This window comes from Delphinapterus leucas, chromosome 7 (assembly GCF_059928025.1).
Source record: "Delphinapterus leucas isolate spDelLeu-1000000601 "Yukka" chromosome 7, BTC_Dleu_Yukka2, whole genome shotgun sequence".
NCBI classification, from domain to species: Eukaryota; Metazoa; Chordata; class Mammalia; order Artiodactyla; family Monodontidae; genus Delphinapterus; species Delphinapterus leucas.
Genome location: NC_143135.1, coordinates 51,065,275 through 51,086,800, shown reverse-complemented (window position 1 = coordinate 51,086,800; position 21,526 = coordinate 51,065,275). Strand labels below are relative to the sequence as shown.

The 21,526-nt window shown below is 40.8% G+C and overlaps 1 protein-coding gene and 1 non-coding gene across 6 annotated transcripts in view; one reads left to right on the top strand and one right to left on the bottom strand.

The window, feature by feature from the left end:
* The window catches only part of FAM168A (family with sequence similarity 168 member A), a 202,009-nt gene that overhangs the window by 64,067 nt on the left and 116,416 nt on the right, over positions 1 to 21,526 (top strand). The gene's annotated exons all lie outside the window — the stretch shown is intronic.
* Positions 4,404 to 4,476, bottom strand: TRNAR-UCU (transfer RNA arginine (anticodon UCU)). The gene has a single exon. It is a non-coding gene; the product is annotated as a tRNA-Arg (tRNA).

The window sequence follows — 21,526 nt, the reverse complement described above, 5'->3', positions numbered from 1 at the left end:
GTTGACAAACAATGCATAGAGCTTTGGAATCATTTAGCCCTGGGGGGTCATTTCTGACACCTGTCACTTAATTTGCTGTGTGACTGGGCAGAGTACCTGACTTTTCTGAGTTTTAATTTCCTTATATACAAAATGGAGATAAAAGAAAGAGTGTCTTGAGAATTAAAAGACAATATGTGTACAACACCTAGAATGTTGCCTGGCACATTACTTTATTAAATATATGTTTACTGCACATCTACTATTATCAGCTGTGTCATTAGACACTCATTCCACTATCATCTGGTAAATTCAGTTCGTTTTTCTCTGTTTTTTCAAGTTATTTTACTCTGTTTTATCAAGTTGTTCTAGTCAGCAGATCTTAAAGTTCTATTCTTGTGCCTGGGCTCTGCTAGGCATTCTCCCTGAACTCACCTTTGTATTGAAAAATCAAGGAAGAAAGTGTTGGACTGAAAAGAAAATGATTTAGAAGTTGATGAGTAGGTACAAAAGTAAGGGCTTGGGATTCTGGTAATTGCAGCCTCTGATATATTCATTTATTATGGAAAGAAACTACCTGTGCATTTCTGTCATCTTTCCTCATCACTGAATGCTAGCTCTACTCCGGCACTTCCCGGCCAGGCTTCCTGCTGACCCAAACCTGCTTGCCTTAGGAAAATCAGATAGGAGCCAAGTCCTCCATCCTTATAAGACCATCTGTTTTCAGAGCCACAGCTGCTATCCTTACAATTGCAACCCAACACAACTGGAATGATTTATTCATCTCCAGGCAACATTTGTGCACCAGGCTTCCAGCAAACTATAGTATCAGCTTTACACTTAATGAAGCATCCAGCACAGGTGGGGAGCTGTACCGTAAAGGATGCTTCTGGCTTACGAATGGCTGATGGACAGGTAGAGGTAAGCTGTTAATCCTGAACGTGTGGCCAGGGAGAGTAGAGTAAATACTGGGCAATAGGGGAGCATTTCTTGTCCAGTAAAGAGTCTCGATTGTATATACAATATTCCTGGAATTTCAAGATAATATAACTCATCTTTAAGTGTTGTACCGCTGTTGAGTTAGGTGAGAAAATTAAAATCCAGAAAGGGGAAGAAAGAGACTTCATTTAAGCTGCATACCAGTTTGGCACAGTTAAGTCTAGGACTCAGGTATTCCATTTCCCAGCCCACTGTTTACCTCCACATGTTTCATTGTACAGTGAAAAACTTTAAAGCAAATATGAGATGGCATTATTATTTTTTTGCTCAGTTTATAACTTTCTGATACTGTGAACAAATCACAACTTTTGTCCCTTAATAACTAAATGACCGAATTGCTAATTTTTTTGAACCTCTCTTCTTATATATAAAATGAGGATGATTAACACTTGTTCTGAATTATTTTATGGATTAAGCAAGGTAAAGTATACAAAAGCTGTTTAGGTTATTTTTATTAATCAGCAGATACTAAACAAATGCTAATTTGTCTTTTTCAGTTCACTTGAGCAGACACTGGTTAAACGTCTACTTTGTGCCAGCTCAGTTTCTAGACTCTTTACTTACATTATCTTTTTCTTTTTTTTTAAAATAAATTTATTTATTTATGTTTGGATGCGTGGGGTCTTCTTTGCAGAGCGCAGGCTTTCTCTAGCTGCGGCAAGCGGGGGCTACTCTTCGTTGCAGTGCACGCACGGGCTTCTCATTGCGGTGGCTTCTCTTGTTGCGGAGAACGGGCTCTAGGCGTGTGGGCTTCAGTAGGCTGCGGGCTTCAGTAGTTGTGGCACGGGGCTCAGTAGCTGTGGCTTGAGGGCTCTAGAGTGTAGTTGTGGCGCATGGGCCTAGTTGCTGTGTGGCATGTGGGATCCTCCTGGACCAGGGCTTGAACCCTTGTCCCCTGCCTTGGCAGGCAGATTCTTAACCACTGCTCCACCAGGGAAGTCCCCCATTATCTTATTTAACCTTTAGGTTCCTTTCTTTCTCCCCTTATTATATTTAGGATCTAATTGATACAATAGTACTCTTTTTCCATAACAAAATACTTCTATAGTGAAATCTCCATGACCGAGCACAGTTGTTGCAAACAAGTGATTCTTGCTTTAGAAAAATCTGTAGTGTTAGTATGAACCTGTGATGATATCTGTGGACCAGTGCAGGTAGAGCTAGTCTATGAGTCTTGGCTTCTGCCCCTCCTATGAGGTGCTTTGGGGACCCTGTGTTTAGAGGGCAAGTCATAACTATGACAGCACTCTTTGTCACCTCAGAGAAAGTTTCTGTTTCGGAATGCTTGGTTTTAGTGAATTGCTTCCTTTTCCACCTTAGGTTTTAGGCTCTTTAACAAGCCATCTTCTTCTCAAATCCAATTTCCCTTTACCACCAAGGGCTTGTAGACAGTAGTTCAGATGGAGAAAAAAAGCTTTCTCCAGTTCCTGGTGGTTCTGTAAGAGTGAGAAGGCCTCAGGGAGAGGTTGCATCTGCTTAATGGAATTCATTTGTGATGTGTGCCTGACTAGGCTGTATTTTAACAGGCACTCTGCTGGGGCTGGCTGAGGAGACGAGATTTAGAAATGGAGATCTGTCAACATGAGTTTTGGCTATTTCTGTACTTGCCAGTATCAGCTAGGGCTCCAAAGAGCTTGTTGGAATCGATGTTGCTGCTGCTGCTTATTTTCTTTTTCCTTTTCCTTTTCCTCTTCTCGTCTTTTCTTCTTTCTTTTCTGTCTTTTTGCCACCTGTGTCTATTGTCCAAGTTTTCCATTTGCACCTGGTTCTTCTGTTTGGTTGTTTTTCTAGGTTGTTGATCTGTTCATTGAGTGGCTCAGTATAATGCAATTCAACGACTAAGTGGAGATTTAGTAATGACTAAAATAAGGTACAGGGAAACCTAGTGTGAGGTGTAGTAGAAAAGCATTGGTAAACCCATAGACATGTGGCTTCAAATCTCAGCTTTGCCTTATACCTGCTCTGTGATCTTGGGTAAATCATTTGTTCTCTTTGAGACATAGTTTCTTCATCTCTAAAACTGGGAATATAAATATCTGCTGTGCTCAAAGTTGTGGTGAGGATTAAATGAGAGAAATGAGGAAAGAATCAAGCATTAAGTTGGTGCTTGTTAAATATTCCTTTCCATCTTTCCTCCCATCTCCTTGAGGGAGTGTACGTGGGAAAATCAGACATGTATACAAATGAGTGTGTATGAGTGTGTGTGTGTTCTCATGTATCTATGTGTTAGTTTAATATAGCTCTGAGAAATGGCAGAAAATTGCCCTAGTCATTGGGAATTGGGAGGTGAGGGCTTGGGAATTGGGAGGTGAGGGCTTGGGGTTGATGCATATCTTCCTTAAAACCAGGCTGAGAGACATACTCTGATACAAGGTAACATAACACAATCTTTGTGCCTTTAAAGAAGACCTTAGGGGAGAAAAAGAAAGAACCTGGTGGTGGAGGCCGTGGGATGCTACATTCCTCAGGGGGATCATTAGAGTGTCTCTGGTAGCTACTGGTCTCTTAGAGGTAGAATAATCTGCTTCACAGTAAACTGAGCGTTTGTAAGCATGAGAGTTGCCTTTTAGGAACAGTTAGTACATAGCTTGGAAGGTTGTAGCCACCAACCTTCCCTTTCCCACCCCCAAAATCTGTTATATCATCATCAGAATGATCTTTTCCTAGATTCAAATCTAATCATCTTAATTTGCTGTTAAAACTCTTCATTGGCTCCAAGTTGCCTTCAGGTTAGAGTCTAAATTCCTTGTATAACATACAAGGTCTTCCTTGATCTGATTTCTGCTCATCTCCTACTGCTCTTGCCTGTGCTCTAGTGACACTGCATTGTTTGCAGCTTCTTAACCTCTCCATCCTCATGTATGTTGTGGCCCATGATAGTCTTTCTGCTGTGCTGTACTCTTTCCTGTTCTTCTGTTTTACTTGACAGTCTCTACTCTTTCTTTAAAACTCTTCTCAACTACTGTGTTTTCTGTGAAGTCTTCCCTGACTTCTGAAGGTGAGGTGCCATGGGATGAGAGACTTCCCTTCTCTAGGTTCATCTAGAATTTTGTACATACAGATGTCTAACTACATGTAGCATCAGTGATTAGTAGGCACAGTGATGTCTCTTAATGCTTTTATGACCCATTGGTTTCTTTATTTTAGTGCCTTCATTGGGACACTCAATCCATCCTTATGTAGATCTATACACAACAGATATCTTTAGAATTAGAAAAATAAATGCAGATACAATATAGCTCCTTGCCAGACTTAGCAAACTCTATTTTACTATATGCCTCTTATCCCTGATGAAGTGAATAGCCATCAGTAAAATGAACCATTAAGTTTGGAGGAGCTATTTATTATCAGGTTGATGGCATAAGTCCATCTGATCTGATTTTTTTTTTTTTTTTGGCCATGCTGCGTGGCTTGCGGGATCTTAGTTCCCCGACCAGGGATCAAACCCGGGCCCCCTGCAGTAGAAGTGCAGAGTCCTAACCACTGGACCGCCAGGGAATTCCCTGATCTGATTTTTTTTTTAATAGACTATTGTATATTTTATTTTATTTTTCTTGATTGCTCCACCTTTTTATTTTATTTTTATTTTTTTAACATCTTTATTGGAGTATAATTGCTGTACAATGGTGTGTTAGTTTCTGCTTTATAACAAAGTGAATGAGCTGTACATATACATATATCCCCATATCTCCTCCCTCTTGCATCTCCCTCCCACCCTCCCTATCCCACCTCTCTAGGTGGTCACAAAGCACCGAGCTGATCTCCCTGTGCTATGAGGCTGCTTCCCACTAGCTATCGATTTTACATTTGGTAGTATATATAAGTCCATGCCACTCTCTCACTTCATCCCAGCTTACCCTTCCCCCTCCCTGTGTCCTCAAGTCCATTCTTTATGTCTGCATCTTTATTCCTGTCCTGCCCCTAGGTTCTTCAGAACCTTTTTTTTTTTTTAGATTCCATATATATGTGTTAGCATACGGTATTTATTTTTCTCTTTCTGACTTACTTCACTCTGTATGACAGTCTCTAGGTCCATCCACCTCACTACAAATAACTCAATTTCATTTCTTTTTATGGCTGAGTAATATTCCATTGTATATATGTGCCACTTCTTCTTTATCCATTCGTCTGTTGATGGACACTTAGGTTGCTTCCATGTCCTGGCTATTGTAAATAGAGCTGCAGTGAACATTGTGGTACATGACTCTTTTTGAATTATGGTTTTCTCAGGGTATATGCCTAGTAGTGGGATTGCTGGGTCATATGGTAGTTCTATTTTTTAAGGAACCTCCATACTGTTCTCCATAGTGGCTGTATCAATTTACATTCCCACCAACAATGCAAGAGGGTTCCCTTTTCTCCATACCCTCTCCAGCATTTATTGTTTGTAGATTTTTTGATGATGGCCATTCTGACTGGTGTGAGGTGTTACCTCATTGTAGTTTTGATTTGCATTTCTCTAATGATTAATGATGTTGAACATTCTTTCATGTGTTTGCTGGCAATCTGTATATCTTCTTTGGAGAAATGTCTATTTAGGTCTTCTGCCCATTTTTGGATTGGGTTGTTTGTTTTTTTGGTATTGAGCTGTATGAGCTGCTTGTAAATTTTGGAGATTAATCCTTTGTCAGTTGCTTCGTTTGCAAATATTTTCTCCCATTTGAGGGTTGTCTTTTCATCTTGTTTATGGTTTCCTTTGCTGTGCAAAAGCTTTTAAGTTTCCTTAGATCCCATTTGTTTATTTTTGTTTTTGTTTCCATTTCTCTAGGAGTTGGGTCAAAAAGGATCTTGCTGTGATTTATGTCATAGAGTGTTCTGCCTTCGTTTTCTTCTAAGAGTTTTATAGTGTCTGGCCTTACATTTAGGTCTTTAATCCATTTTGAGTTTATTTTTGTGTATGGTGTTAGGGAGTGTTCTGATTTTGTTCTTTTACATGTATGTCCAGTTTTCCCAGCACGACTTATTGAAGAGGCTGTCTTTTCTCCATTGTATATTATTGCTTCCGTTATCAAAGATAAGGTGACCATATGCGCGTGGGTTTATCTCTGGGCTTTCTGTCCTGTTCCATTCCTGATCTGATTTTTTAATCATTGGTAAACTTTGGCCAAGATACGCATAATTGTTATGCTTTCTTTCAAATAACTTTTCACTTGCATCCTCAAATTTCTTCTGATATAAATAGGATCTGAATTCTGCTTTTCATGCTGGAGTTTTCCCCAGATGTCTGGTAATCCTTGATTGTTTGTATTTTAAAATGGGATACTAAAAAGCTGATTGGAAATTTTAAATATTTGGGTGGAGCTTACTGATTATGGACCTCAACTATAATGGTGATCTGCCTGGGCTATTTGGGGGGCAACTGCAATGTCAGTATCTTTAGATCTTTTTACTAGGGCTGGTCAGATTCCCTTGAAGGATCTTCTAGTCTCCTTCCTAGAGGTTATGGGCCTGGCTGCCAGTGGTCTGGAAGCTGGGGGGCGGGGGGCGCTGCAGGGGAAGGCTGTAGGGAGGCCCTCAATGTTCAGTTCGCTTAACACTATTATTTTCAGTATAGTAACCCTGCCTTCAACTGTGGTGCTCCCACATTATGAGTTTATTAGATATGTTTTTAAAGGAAGAGTGAGGCCCCAGGGACTCTACTGGTAGTCAAGTGTGAAGAATTAGAGGCAGTTATTTTGGTTTTGAAGATGCTTTTTTTACTTACTTCCTAGTTCTCTGTGTGTTCCAGAATGACAAGGTTAATTCCTAAGATGAGAATTCAGTGCAATAAGGAATAGTCCTCATTTGATCCTTATGGTAGCCCAGTGGGACAGGTAATATTTTTCCTGTTTCCCCCCCAGGGAAATTGAAGCTCACTGAGATTAAATGACTTGTCCAAGGTCACTTGGCAAAATAAAGAGTGGCAGAGCTGGGACTCATTCTCTTCCTTTGACTCCAAATCCTACTCTCTGATTGCAGTGCATGATACTTCCTCCCTCAATATGAATGGGCTGCCAAAAGAGAAAATATGCCAGCCACATGGGTATTAGCAGTAGTTTGAACTGTTAGTAAACAGCCGAGTCCTCTTCCCTGGGAAGATTTCAGCTGATTAGAGTTCTCAGTCTATTTTTCCAATTTATGTAAAGGAGGAGGATAAAGAACTGTTGTGTTCGGACTTGCAACAAACTTTAATTCCTTTAGTGGAAGCACTAAAGATACACAGTTGCATTGCCAGTTTGGCACAAGGAAATACTTAAGCTCTCAAGTAGAAATAGCTGAGTTTCTAGTACAGCTTAAAGGTTCTGGACTCCAAGAGGGATTCATCATGAATCCGGGAACGTTAAGGCTCTAAGATACATTCATTCTTGGGCTTGAAGGTTGAGTTTGTCTACACAATTCAGTAGAATAATTCTGTATACCTTTTTGAGCTCCTGCTTACTAGGAACAATAATAAACACTGGGAAATATCTTGCTTAGGAATCTCATGGTCCAGTTGGGAAGGGACACACAAACAAATAATTACATTATTTGTAAGAAATTAAGTGTAAGAAAGTACTATAATTGAGAGATATACAACAAGTGCTGAGCAGGGGATGATTCATTCTGCCCAGATCAAGGGTACAGGGAATGACTGGAGAAAACTTTACAGTGAAGATGATGATTGATTTGTGCTTTACAAGAAGGGTCAGATCTTTAGATAGATAGGAAATGAAGGGCATTGTAGGCAGAGGGAACAGTATGTGCGAAATCCCAGAAAGAAGAAAGAGCTTGTTGTTTTGAGGGAAGCAGTGGGCAGCTTGATTCAGCTAGAACTGGAGAGTAAGGTAAACCAGGCCTCTTCTCTGGTCTAGGGCTCCAGGGTCCCTTCCTATCATGCTGTGCCAGCATCTGCTCACCATAGGCATATCCTTCCTAATATGCAAGTGTTCTCTGAAGCAGCCTGCATCTCCTCTCTATTCTTGCTTGCCTTTCTTCAGAGCTTATTTAGTATAATTACCTCTCTTCTCCAAACCTTTGTTGCCCTTTGAAAGCCAATGCAATTCCCTCCTAAGTTAATAACGACAAGTGTTCATAATTTGTTTCTGTGTCGCTTCCTATTCTAGAAGGATTTTCCATTAGTGATATTTCTGATTATGCCCAGGGTGGAGGTTTATTGTTTGGTTACTTGCATTTCTTGAGCCTTGGTTATAGATTTATTTTCAAGTTAACCTTCTATTCAGCTCAGGAATCCTTCAGCTTAGAGAGTAAAGTGTGGTAAAATGAGACCACCTAGGAAGCATCTCTTACTAGCCTCGAAGAGCTAGTAATTTCTTTTTGTCTTGGTGTTTGTCACCCCTCCCTAGAACTTTCTCTTTTTTTAGTGTCTGTCTTCTCGTCTAGATAGTGGACCATCTGAGAGCAGGGATTTATTATAATTCATCTCTTGTGTTTTCAACAGCCAACATAGAGCCTGGACACAGAAGAAGTGTTTGATACATGTTTATTATTTATTGAGAGTCAGGATATAGGAGTTCTAGTTTCAGTTCTACAAGTGTGTGACCTTGAGCAGATTACTTTCAATCTTTGAAACTGCAGTTTTCTTATCTGTAAAATACGGAGGCTGGACTCCGTGGGCAGTATCATAGCATTTATCCTACTTATAGCAGTCAGGGTCCGGTTGAAGTGATAGAAGTCACACCATTAATTTGAAACAGGTAAAATTTAATATAAAGAATTGTTAACTAGGTAAAAAGTAGTTAACTAAGAGAGATAAAAAGAGAACTCTGAGGTATAATAGAGGTGGTGACTGCAGAAAATGACTACCATCCCTAAGGCTGAGGGAAAAGCAAACAAGGAAGGAACTTACAAGCTTAAGAAAAGAGAGCTCCACAAGGCCAAGATTCTGAGGAGAGTGCATGGAATACACTCATAGGAATGTGCTGCTTATTGCTGTGGTGAAGAAACTGCCTAGAGGGCGCTCGCCTCAGAACCTGGAGAGCCCCTGTCTTCAAATCTACCATGTCCCCCTGTATGCTGATCTGCTTGCTGCCTTATAGAAAAACCAAACACTGGAAAAAGTCCTTTCTTTCTCCCTTAGCCTTGTAGTCTCCTTCCAGTACCTTCTATTGGCATAACCTGATGTGAACCAGCTGGGGAAGGAGAAATGTAGTCTGCAGAATCCAGTCAGAGTAGGGCAATGAAGAATTGGTTTAGAGCTGTAAGGCAAAAATTAACAATTTCTATATTGTAATAATCTGTTTCGATATTTGTCTTCCTCATCGCATCATGAGCTCGGTAGTGGCTGGAGCGTTGTCATATTTGTCTCTGCATTGACCCAGAATGGGCCTGGCACCTCAGAGTTGCTCAGTAAATACTGTTTGAATGAAGGAAAGTCTCTGTAAGATAGGGAAAATTAGGTGTTTATCTAGGTTGGCTTAAGTCTTATTATCTTGAAAGGGATTGGGGCTAGTCATCCTCCTCAGCAGTTAAAACCTTATTGAATGCTATTGTCTTGGGCCTATCGTGTGCATAGTTGCATTAGATGCTAGAGTAAGGACAGGGAAAACATCCTGCAGTTAATATTCATATATTCTATGAAATTAAACATATTCCCTTTTCTAAAGGGTAACGATCTGAAATCTAAGTTAGGTACTTTGTAACCAAGGGTATTCCTCAGAAGGGCAAGGAGACTAAGAGAGTCATGTGCAATTTAGTCCATTTCATCCCTACAGCCCATTGTATTATGCCCATTTTACAGATACAGGGCTTTCCCTGGTGGTCTGGTGGTTAAGACTCTGCGCTTCCACTGCAGGGGGTGCAGGTTCGATCCTGGTCTGGGAACTAAGATCCCATGTGCTGTGAGGCCAAAAAAAAAAAAAAAATCCTCATATACAGAGAGAGAAACTGATGCTGGGCTTCCCTGGTGGTGCAGTGGTTAAGAATCTGCCTGCCAATGCAAGGGACATGGGTTCAAGCTCTGACCCGGGAAGATCCCACATGCCGTGGAGCAACTAAGCCCATGCATCACAACTACTGAGCCTTAGCTATAGAGCTCGCAAGCCACAACTCCTGAGCCAACATGCCACAACTGCTGAAGCCTGCATGCCTTGAGCCCATGCTCCGCAACAAGAGAAGCCACGACAATGAGAAGCCCACGCACCACTATGAAGAGTAGCCCCTGCTCACCACAACTAGAGAAAGCCTGCGCACAGCAACGAAGACCCAACACAGCCAAAAATAAATAAATTAATTAATTAAAAAAAAAAAAAAGAAACTGATGCTGAGGGATTTGACCAAAGTTATACAGCTAGTAAGTGGCAAAGCTAGTCCAGGCTTGACTGTTTTAAAATTTGAACAGGGTGGTATTCTCTCTCTTTTCCCCAGCTTATGAGGGCAAGCACAGAGTTTTTGTTAGCTGATGGCAATAGAAACCTGTGGAACTGATTTCTGTTTCTGGCTGTTTGGGGCTGAGCAAGTAACAACAGAACGAAATAGCAGCACTTGCAAGGCTGCAATCATAGTGTTTGCTAGTAATTGGCCTTTTGAATAAGCCAGTTTGAGCCTGTGCTTCAGACACCTGATTTGTGAAGCAGTTGCTATCTGGCAACAGGGTATTCTTCTTCTTCCTCTTTTTTTTTTTTTTAAATCCCACACTAGCAGCTCACAAAAGAGTTCTGATGCATTCCTTGCAACATTAAGCTTCTTTTCTCTTGCTCTTCCAGGTTTCTTCCCTTTTCTGGGGCCTGAAACTAGATAGACTGCTTAATTATTATTAGGAAGCAAAATTTATGAGGCTGGTAGTGTTTCTTGCTTCTGGACCAGCACACACAAAGCCTTTAAGTAAGTTATTTAGGATTGAGTGTCAGTTGTTCCTTTCTCAGGTCATCAGCCAGGCAGAGTTGGGGACCCTGATGCCTGTCTCATTGCCTGAAGGGTCAGAATATTGCAGATGGCCTGGGAGAGATACTCTTACAGGAAAAGCTTTCCATTAAAAGCACTGGAAGAGGCTGGTGATGTCAGGATTTGCTAATCAAATTATTCATCTGGTTATTTTGTGATTATCCATTGGGATGCCCACTGCGATTGGCTAATGTGGGAGTATGATTTCATCATGACAGTGAAAAGCCCTTGGACCAATGTCATCTATCCTTGGTTTCTTTTGTACTACCATTGACTAGGGAATCTTAGGATAGTCACTTTCCCCTTTGACTTTCCTGGGAGTAAATGCTGCTACTTTACTGCTTTTCAGAAATGATAACATTTATATTTTGGAAGGAGCTGAAGAAGGAGTCTATACATGTCATTTATTTTTAACTGCATACTCATTGGAGTTGAAGTCTTACTTTCATTTTGTGGTTTAGTATCAAACAAGAAAGGGGATGTAGTAGAACTAGTATGGGCTTTAATAGCAGAACCACCTGGCAAAACCCTATTTTGCTGCTTAATAACTTAATAGTTATTTATACTGTCTGAGCTTCAGTTTCCTTATCATTAAAATGAGAATAGTAATACATAATAACAACAATAATAGTGATCCACAATTTTGGGTAAGTGAATTTCTGTGAACCTCAATTTATTTATCTGTAAAATGGAGGCAGTAATTCCTCAGTAATGGGTTTGGTTTGAGAAAGAAACTGGCTAACCTAAATGGAAGTGTCTAGTGGAGTGACTGGCACATAGTATTTGTGAAAGTTAAGTGCTAAATAAATGGCTATGACTGTTCTTAGGAGATCTGAAGGAAAAGATTCCTGAGGGTAGCATAGTTCTTGTGGGATGGGTCAGGGCTTAATAAATATTCATTGATTAATTCTTTCAGTAGGGAGCTCTTGTCATTTTCTTTAAGGACAGTTTTACTTGATCTGCTGGTGTTCTTTCTCCTACCATCATTTCTCCAGACAGAGCTATGGAGTTGTTTCCCCTGAGAGTTTCCTTCCTAAGCTATAGTCTTGATTTTGTTGTTCCAAGTTGCTCTCTATAGAGAAAGTGGGGTACAAAGTCTGAGTTGTGGTTCAAAACCTAGTAGTGTGTATTTCTGGGTCAGTGTTTTGTATATAAGATCAAGGCGGGTTTGTCAGAGGTCTTTAAGGAGATGTGATCATGCTGTTATTTTGCTATTTCTTTGGTATATACCAAGAGGGAGGGCTGGGCACTAAAAAAATGTTTTATGGACCAGTAAACTAGATATCTCCGTAAAGCTGGCCTGTGATCTACTTAACCTCTTCAGGCAAGAGACTCTGGCGAGTGTAAATTCCAACTGTTTTAGTACAGGGTTTCATTTCTCTTTTTGTCACAGAATTATAGAATCTTTAGAGATCTTCAGAAGCTGAAACACAGAGATTAGAGGGCTTAAGTCATGTGGTAAAAACAGAACCTATATTTCTTCCTTTTAACTCTCTTCCTGTAGTTTTTTGGAAAATTAATGGTTTATTTCATAGAATGTCTAGCCAACAATAAGCAGTTTATTTTTGAGAATACTCTGATTTTCCTTCTTACGAATGCTACAGGATTGTATTGAGCTGTGAAGTTTACAAGGTTCTTTCATGGCCAGTGTTGCCCTTCTCTTCACACCTTTGTGCCATAAGCAAGTCAAATACTCTTAATGATTTGAGTTTTTCTTTTTTTTTTTAAAAAAAAAACTGATGAGAAAATTGAGGCCCAGAGAGGGGAGATGACTTGTTCAGAGTCACATAGTGAGTGAATGGTAGGGTTAGTATTAGCAAGAAGGCCATTTTATTTTTAGGTTTTTGATTATCCCTGGGAATATTGTCATACCTTGTCATCACTGGATATTATTACTCTCTAAAATTTTTGCATGTCTGTTGAGAGAAAAATACCTTATTGTTTTAATTTTCATCTCCCTAGTGAAGTTAAATATTTTTTCATGTTTATTGGCCATTTGTAGTTGTTCTGTGAATTTTATGTCATTTATTGCACATTTTCTGCTGGTTTCTTTTTTTTTTTTTAACATCTTTATTGGAGTATAATTGCTTTACAATGGTATGTTAGTTTCTGCTTTTTAACAAAGTGAATCAGTTCTACATATACATATATTCCCATATCTCTTCCCTCTTGCGTCTCCCTCCCTCCCACCCTCCCTATCCCACCCCTCTAGGTGGTACAAACCACCGAGCTGATCTCCCTGTGCTATGTGGCTGCTTCCCACTAGCCAACTATTTTACATTTGGTAGTGTATATATGTCCATGCCACTCTCCCACTTTGTCCCAGCTTACCCTTCCCCCTCCCCATATCCTCAAGTCCATTCTCTAGTAGGTCGGCGTCTTTATTCCCGTCTTGCCCCTAGGTTCTTCATGACCATTTTTTTTTTTTTTTAGATTCCATATATATGTGTTAGCATATGGTATTTGTTTTTCTCTTTCTGACTTACTTCACTCTGTGTGACAGACTCTAGGTCCATCCACCTCACTACAAATAACTCAATTTCGTTTCTTTTCATGGCTGAGTAATACTCCATTGTATATATGTGCCACTTCTTCTTTATCCATTCATCTGTTGCTGGACACTTAGGTTGCTTCCATGTCCTGGCAATTGTAAATAGAGCTACAATGAACATTGTGGTACATGACTCTTTTTGAATTGTGGTTTTCTCAGGGTATATGCCCAGTAGTGGGATTGCTGGGTCGTATGGTAGTTCTATTTTTAGTTTTTTAAGGAACCTCCATACTGTTCTCCATAGTGGCTGTATCAACTTATATTCCCACCAACAATGCAAGAGGGTTCCCTTTTCTCCACACCCTCTCCAGCATTTATTGTTTGTAGAGTTTTTTGGGTTTTTTTCTGCGGTACGCAGGCCTCTCACTGTTGTGGCCTCTCCTGTTGCGGAGCACAGGCTCTGGACACGCAGGCTCAGTAGCCATGGCTCACGGGCCTAGCTGCTCCACGGAATGTGGGATCTTCCTGGACTGGGGCACGAACCCGTGTCCCCTGCATTGGCAGGCGGACTCTCAACCACTGTGCCACTGGGGAAGCTCTGTTTGTAGAGTTTTTGATGAAGGCCATTCTGACTGGTGTGAGATGATATCTCATTATAGTTTATGTTTTTTTTTTGCGGTACGCGGGCCTCTCACTGTTGTGGCCTCTCCCGTTGCAGAGCACAGGTTCCGGACGCGCAGGCTCAGTGGCCATGGCTCACGGGCCCAGCCGCTCCGCGGCATGTGGGATCTTCCTGGACCGGGTCACGAACCCATGTCCCCCGCATCGGCAGGCGGACTCTCTACCACTGCGCCACCAGGGAAGCCTCTCATTGTAGTTTTGATTTACATTTCTCTAATGATTAATGATGTTGAGCATTCTTTCATGTGTTTGTTGGCAATCTGTATATCTTCTTTGGAGAAATTTCTATTTAGGTCTTCTGCCCATTATTGGATTGGGTTGTTTGTTTTTTTGTTATTGAGCTGCATGAGCTGCTTGTAAATTTTGGAGATTAATCCTTTGTCAGTTGCTTCATTTGCAAATATGTTCTCCCATTCTGAGGGTAGTCTTTTCGTCTTGTTTATGGTTTCCTTTGCTGTGCAAAAGCTTTTAAGTTTCATTAGGTCCCATTTGTTTATTTTTGTCTTTGTTTCCATTTCTCTAGGAGTTGGGGCAAAAAGGATCTTGCTGTGATTTATGTCATAGAGTGTTCTGCCTATGTTTTCCTCTAAGAGTTTGATAGTGTCTGGCTTTATATTTAGGTCTTTAATCCATTTGGAGTTTATTTTTGTGTATGGTGTTAGGGAGTGTTCTAATCTCATTCTTTTACATGTACCTGTCCAGTTTTTCCAGCACCACTTATTGAAGAGTCTGTCTTTTCTCCAATATATATTCTTGCCTCCTTTATCAAAGATAAGGTGACCATATGTGCGTGGGTTTATCTCTGGGCTTTCTATCCTGTTCCATTGATCTATATTTCTGTTTTTGTGCCAGTACCATACTGTCTTGATTACTGTAGCTTTGTACTATAGTCTGAAGTCAGGGAGCCTGATTCCTCTAGCTCTGTTTTTTGTTCTCAAGATTGCTTTGGCTATTTGGGGTCTTTTGTGCTTCCATACAAATTGTGAAAGTTTTTGTTCTAGTTCTGTGAAAAATGCCAGTGGTAGTTTGATAGGGATTGCATTGAATCTGTAGATTGCTTTGGGTAGTATAGTCATTTTCACAATGTTGATTCTTCCAATCCAAGACCATGGTATATCTCTTCATCTGTTTGTATCATATTTAACTTCTTTCATCAGTGTCTTACAATCTTCTGTATACAGGTCTTTTGTCTCCTTACGTAGGTTTATTCCTAGATATTTTATACTTTTTGTTGCAATGGTAAATGGGAGTGTTTTCTTTTTTTCTTTCTAATTAATTTTATTTATTTTTGGCTGCGTTGGGTCTTTGTTGCTGCACGCGGGCTTTCTCTAGTTGTGGTGAGCGGGGGCTACTCTTCTTTGTGGTGTGCGGACTTTCATTGTGGTGGCTTCTCTTGTTGCGGAGCATGGGCTTTAGGCGCACAGGATTCAGTAGTTTTGGCACATGGGCTTAGTTGCTCCGCGGTATGTGGGATCTTCCCAGACCAGTGCTTGAACCCTTGTGCCTTGCATTGGCAGGCGGATTCTTAACCACTGCGCGACAAGGGAAGTCCTGGGAGTGTTTTCTTAATTTCACTTTCAGATTTTTCATCATTAGTGTACAGGAATGCAAGAGATTTCTGTGCATTAATTTTGTATCCTGCTACTTTACCAAATGCATTGATTAGCTCTAGTAGTTTTGTGGTAGCATCTTTAGGATTTTCTATGTATACTATCATGTCATCTGCAAACAGTGACAGCTTTACTTCTTCTTTTCCAATTTGGATTCCTTTTTATTTCTTTTTCATCTCTGATTGCAATGGCTAAAACCTCCAAAACTATGTTGAATAATAGTGGTGAGAGTGGGCAACCTTGTCTTGTTCCTGATCGTAGTGGAAATGGTTTCAGTTTTTCACCATTGAGGACAATGTTGGCTGTGGGTTTGTCATGTATGGCCTTTATTATGTTGAGGTAAGTTCCCTCTATGCCGACTTTCTGGAGGGTTTTTATCATAAATGGGTGTTGAATTTTGTCGAAAGCTTTCTCTGCATCTGTTGAGATGATCATATAGTTTTTATTGTTCAATTTGCCAGTATGGTGTATCACATTGATTGATTTGCATATACTGAAGAATCCTTGCATTCCTGGGATAAACCCCACTAGATCATGGTGTATGATCCTTTTAATTTGCTGTTGGATTCTGTTTACTAGTATGTTGTTGAGGACTTTTGCATCTGTGTTCATCAGTGATATTGGCCTGTAGTTTTCTTTCTTTGTGACATCTTTGTCTGGTTTCGGTATCAGGGTGATGGTGGCCTTGTAGAATGAGTTTGGGAGTGTTCCTCCCTCTGCTATATTTTGGAAGAGTTTGAGAAGGATAGGTGTTAGCTCTTCTCTGTTTTTTTTGTTTTTTGCGGTACGCGGGCCTCTCACTGTTGTGGCCTCTCCCATTGAGAGCACAGGCTCTGGATGTGCAGGCTCAGTGGCCTTGGCTCATGGGCCCAGCCACTCCACGGCATGTGGGATCTTCCTGGACCGGGGCACGAACCCACATCCCCTGAATCGGCAGGCGGACTCCCAACCACTGTGCCACCAGGGAAGCCCTTCTCTAACTGTTTGATGGAATTTGCCTGTGAAGCCATCTGGTCCTGGGCTGTTGTTTGTTGGAAGATTTTTAATCACAGTTTCAATTTCAGTGCTTGTGATTGGTCTGTTCATATTTTCTGTTTCTTCCTGGTTCAGTTTCAGACAGTTGTGCATTTCTACGAATTTGTCCATTTCTTCCAGGTTGTACATTTTATTGGCATATAGTTGCTTGTAGTAATTTCTCATGATCCTTTGCATTTCTGCAGTGTCAGTTGTTACTTCTTCTTTTTCATTTCTAATTCTATTGATTTGAGTCTTCTCCCTTTTTTTCTTGATGAGTCTGGCTAATGGTTTATCATTTTTGTTTATCTTCTCAAAGAACCAGCTTTTGGTTTTATTGATCTTTGCTATTGTTTCCTTCATTTCTTTTTCATTTATTTCTGATCTGATCTTTATGATTTCTTTCCTTCTGCTAACTTTGGGGGTTTTTTGTTCTTCTTTCTCTAATTACTTTAGGTGTAAGGTTAGGTTGCTTATTTGAGATGTTTTTTGTTTCTTAAGGTAGGATTGTATTGGTATAAACTTCCCTCTTAGAACTGCTTTTGCTGCATCCCATAGGTTTTGGGTTGTCGTGTTTTCATTGTCATTTGTTTCTAGGTATTTTTTGATTTCCTCTTTGATTTCTTCAGTGATCTCTTGGTTATTAAGTTGTGTATTGTTTAGCCTCCATGTATTTGTATTTTTTACAATTTTTCCTGTAATTGATATCTAGTCTTATAGCATTGAGGTCAGAAAAGATACTTGATACGATTTTAATTTTCTTAAATTTACCAAGGCTTGATTTGTGACCCAAGATATGATGTATCCTGGAGAATGTTCCATGAGCACTTGAGAAGAAGTGTATTCTGTTGTCTTTGGATGGAATGTCCTATAAATATCAATTAAGTCCATCTGTTCTAATGTGCCTTTTAAAGCTTGTGTTTCCTTAATTATTTTCATTTTGGATGATCTGTCCATTTGTGAAAGTGGGGTGTTAAAGTCCCCAACTATGATTGTGTTACTGTCGATTTCCCCTTTTATGGCTGTTAGTGTTTGCCTTATGTATTGAGGTGCTCCTACGTTGGGTGCATAAATATTTACAATTGTTATATCTTTTTGGATTGATCCCTTGATCATTATGTAGTGTCCTTCTTTGTCTCTTGTAATAGTGTTTATTTTAAAGTCTATTTTGTCTGATATGAGAATTGCTAGTCCAGCTTTCTTTTGATTTCCATTTGCATGGGATATCTTTTTCCATCCCCTCACTTTCAGTCTGTATGTGTCCCTATGTCTGAAGTGGGTCTCTTGCAGATAGCATATATATGGGTTTTGTTTTTGTATCCATTCAGCCAGTCTGTGTGTTTTGGTTGGAGCATTTAATCCATTTACATTTAAGGTAATTATTGATTTGTATGTTCCTTTTACCATTTTCTTAATTGTTTTGGGTTTGTTATTGTAGGTCTTTTCCTTCTCTTGTGTTTCTTGCCTAGAGAAGTTCCTTTAGCATTTGTTGTAAAGCTGGTTTGGTGGTGCTTTTGCTTGTCTGTAAAAAGGACTTTAAATATGTCCTGCCAGTCCTTTCTGGCTTGCAGAGTTTCTGCTGAAAGATCAGCTGTTAACCTTACGGGGATTCCCTTTTGTGTAATTTGTTGTTTTTCCCTTGCTGCTTTTAATATGTTTTCTTTGTATTTAATTTTTGACAGTTTGATTAATATGTGTCTTGGCGTGTTTCTCCTTGGATTTATCCTGTATGGGACTCTCTGTGCTTCCTGGACTTGATTTACTATTTCCTTTCCCATATTAGGGAAGTTCTCAACTATAATCTTTTCAAATATTTTCTCAGTCCCTTTCTTTTTCTCTTCTTCTGGAACCCCTATAATTCGAATGTTGGTGCATTTAATGTTGTCCCAGAGGTCTCTGAGACTGTCCTCAATTCTTTTCATTCTTTTTTCTTTATTCTGCTGTGCAGTAGTTATTTCCACTATTTTATCTTCCAGGTCTCTTATCTGTTCTTCTGCCTCAGTTTTTCTGCTATTGATCCCTTCTAGAGAATTTTTAATTTCATTTATTGTGTTGTTCTTCACTGTTTGTTTGCTCTTTAGTTCTTCTAGGTCCTTGTTAAACGTTTCTTGTGTTTTCTGCATTTTATTTCCAAGATTTTGGGTCATCTTTACTATCATTATTCTGAATTCTTTTTCAGGTAGACTGCCTATTTCCCCTTCATTTGTTAGGTCTGGTGGGTTTTTACCTTGCTCCTTCATCTGCTGTGTGTTTCTCTGTCTTCTCATTTTGCTTAACTTACTGTGTTTGGGGTCTCCTTTTCACAGGCTGCAGGTTCATAGTTCCCATTGTTTTTGGTGTCTGCCCCCAGTGGCTAAGGTTGGTTCAGTGTGTTGTGTAGGCTTCCTGGTGGAGGGGACTAGTGCCTGTGTTCTGGTGGATGAGGCTGGATCTTGTCCTTTTGGTGGGCAGGTCCATGTCTGGTGGTGTGTTTTGGGGTGTCTGTGGCCTTATTATGATTTTAGGCAGCGTCTCTGCTAATGGGTAGGGTTGTGTTCCTGTCTTGCTAGTTGTTTGGCATAGGGTGTCCAGCCCTGTAGCTTTCTGGTCGTTGAGTGGAGCTGGGTCTTGGTGTTGAGATGGAGATCTCTGGGAGATTTTCGCCATTTGATATTATATGGAGCTGGGAGGTCTCTTGTGGACCAGTGTCCTGAACTTGGCTCTCCCACCTTAGAGGCACAGCCCTGACCGCTGGCTGGAGCACCAAGAGCCTGTCATTCGGATGGCTCAGAATAAAAGGGAGAAAAGAAAGAAAGAGAGAAAGAGAGAGAGAGAGAGAGAGAGAGAGAGGGAGGGAGGGAGGGAGGAAGGGAGGAAGGGAGGAAGGGAGGGAGAGAGAGAGAAAGAAAAGAAAGAAAGAAAGAAAGAAAGAAAGAAAATAAAATAAGTTATTAGAATAAGAAGTAAAAAATAATTTAAAAAAATTTTTTTAAGTAATTAAAAAAAGAAAGAAGAGCGCAACCAAACCAGAAGACAAATCCACCAATGATAATGGGCACTAAAAACTATCCAAAAAAAAAAACCAAACAAAAAAAAACGGACAGACAGAACCCTAGGACAAATTGTAAAAGCAAAGCTATACACACAAAATCACAGAAGCATACAAATACACACTCACAAAAAGAGAAAAAGGAAAAAAATATATATATCGTTGCTCCCAAAGTCCACCTCCTCAATTTGGGATGATTCGTTGTCTATTCAGGTATTCCACAGGTGCAGGGTACATCAAGTTGATTGTGGAGATTTAATCTGCTGCTCCTGAGGCTGCTGGGAGAGATTTCCCTTTCTCTTCTTTGTTCGAATAGCTCCTGGAGTTCAGCTTTGGATTTGGCCCCGCCTCTGCCTGTAGGTCACCTGAGGGCATCTGTTCTTTGCTCAGACAGGACGTGGTTAAAGGAGCAGCTGCTTCGGGGGCTCTGGCTCACTCAGGCGGGGGGGAGGGAGGGGTATGGAGTGCAGGGCGAGCCTGTGGCGGCAGAGCCTAGCGTGACATTGCAATAGCCTGAGGTGAGCCATGTGTTCTACCGGGGGTGTTGTCCCTGGATCACGGGACCCTGGCAGTGGCGGGCTGCACAGTTCCCAGGAGGGGAGGTGTGGATAGTGACCTTGCACACAGGCTTCTTGGTGGCTGCAGTAGCAGCCTTAGTGTCTCATGCCCGTCTCTGGGGTCCGCGCTGATAGCCGCGGCTCGCGCCCGTCTCTGGAGCTCCTTTAAGCGGCGCTCTTAATCCCCTCTCCTCGCGCACCAGGAAACAAAGAGGCAAGAAAAAATCTCTTGCCTCTTCGGCAGCTCCAGACTTTTTCCCGGACTTCCTCCCCGCTTGCTGTGGTGCACTAGCCCCCTTCAGGCTGCGTTCACGCAGCCAACCCCCTGGAATCCGACCGAAGCCCGAGCCTCAGCTCCCAGCCCCCACCTGTCCCGGCGTGTGAGCAGACAAGCCTCTCGGGCTGGTGAGTGCTGGTCAGCACCGATCCTCTGTGCGGGAATCTCTCTGCTTTGCCCTCCTCACCCCTGTTGCTGCACTCTCCTTCGTGGCTCCGAAGCTCCCCCCCTCCGCCACCTGCAGTCTCCGCCCGAGAAGGGCCTTTCTAGTGTGTGGAGACGTTTCCTCCTTCACAGCTCCCTCCCACCGATGCAGGTCCTGCCCCTATTCTTTTGTCTCTGTTTTTTCTTTTTTCTTTTGCCCTACCCAGGTACATGGGGAGTTTCTTGCCTTTTGGGAGGTCTGAGGTCTTCTGCCAGCGTTCAGTAGGTGTTCTGTAGGAGTTGTTTAACATGTAGATGTATTTCTGATGTATTTGTGGGGAGGAAGGTGTTCTCCACGTCTTACTCTTCCACCATCTTGAGCTCCCTCTCTGCTAGGTTCTTTGTCTCATCAATTTTGCAGGGTGGGGGAGCTCTTTGTATATTAAGGGTATTCACCTTTTGATATATATGGTGTAAATATTTTTCATGTTTTATTTATGAAACTTGGTGCTTCCCTAGAGCACCCAAAGAGAAGAATCCTTTATATTGGAATAGCTATTTAAAAAAAATAGCATACCAAAATAAAAACAAACAAAAAAGATAAAAAAAAGAAAAACATAGAATACTACAGCTACCACTAACACTATTATTGAACTTTTACTTTATATGTTTCCCAGAAACTTTCATATTCTGTATTTTGTCCTTTCAATAACTTCATGAGGGGGCTTATGATTAAAATAAATTGGATTGAACATGTATGTCTTACCTTATCTCCTTTTACAAACTCCGTTGAAATGGCATAAAACTAGTATTAACTCACAAAGACTAAGAGAATAGACAAGATGGGAAAGGCACAGATGGTGAATGATTTAGTGGATCAGGGAAAGC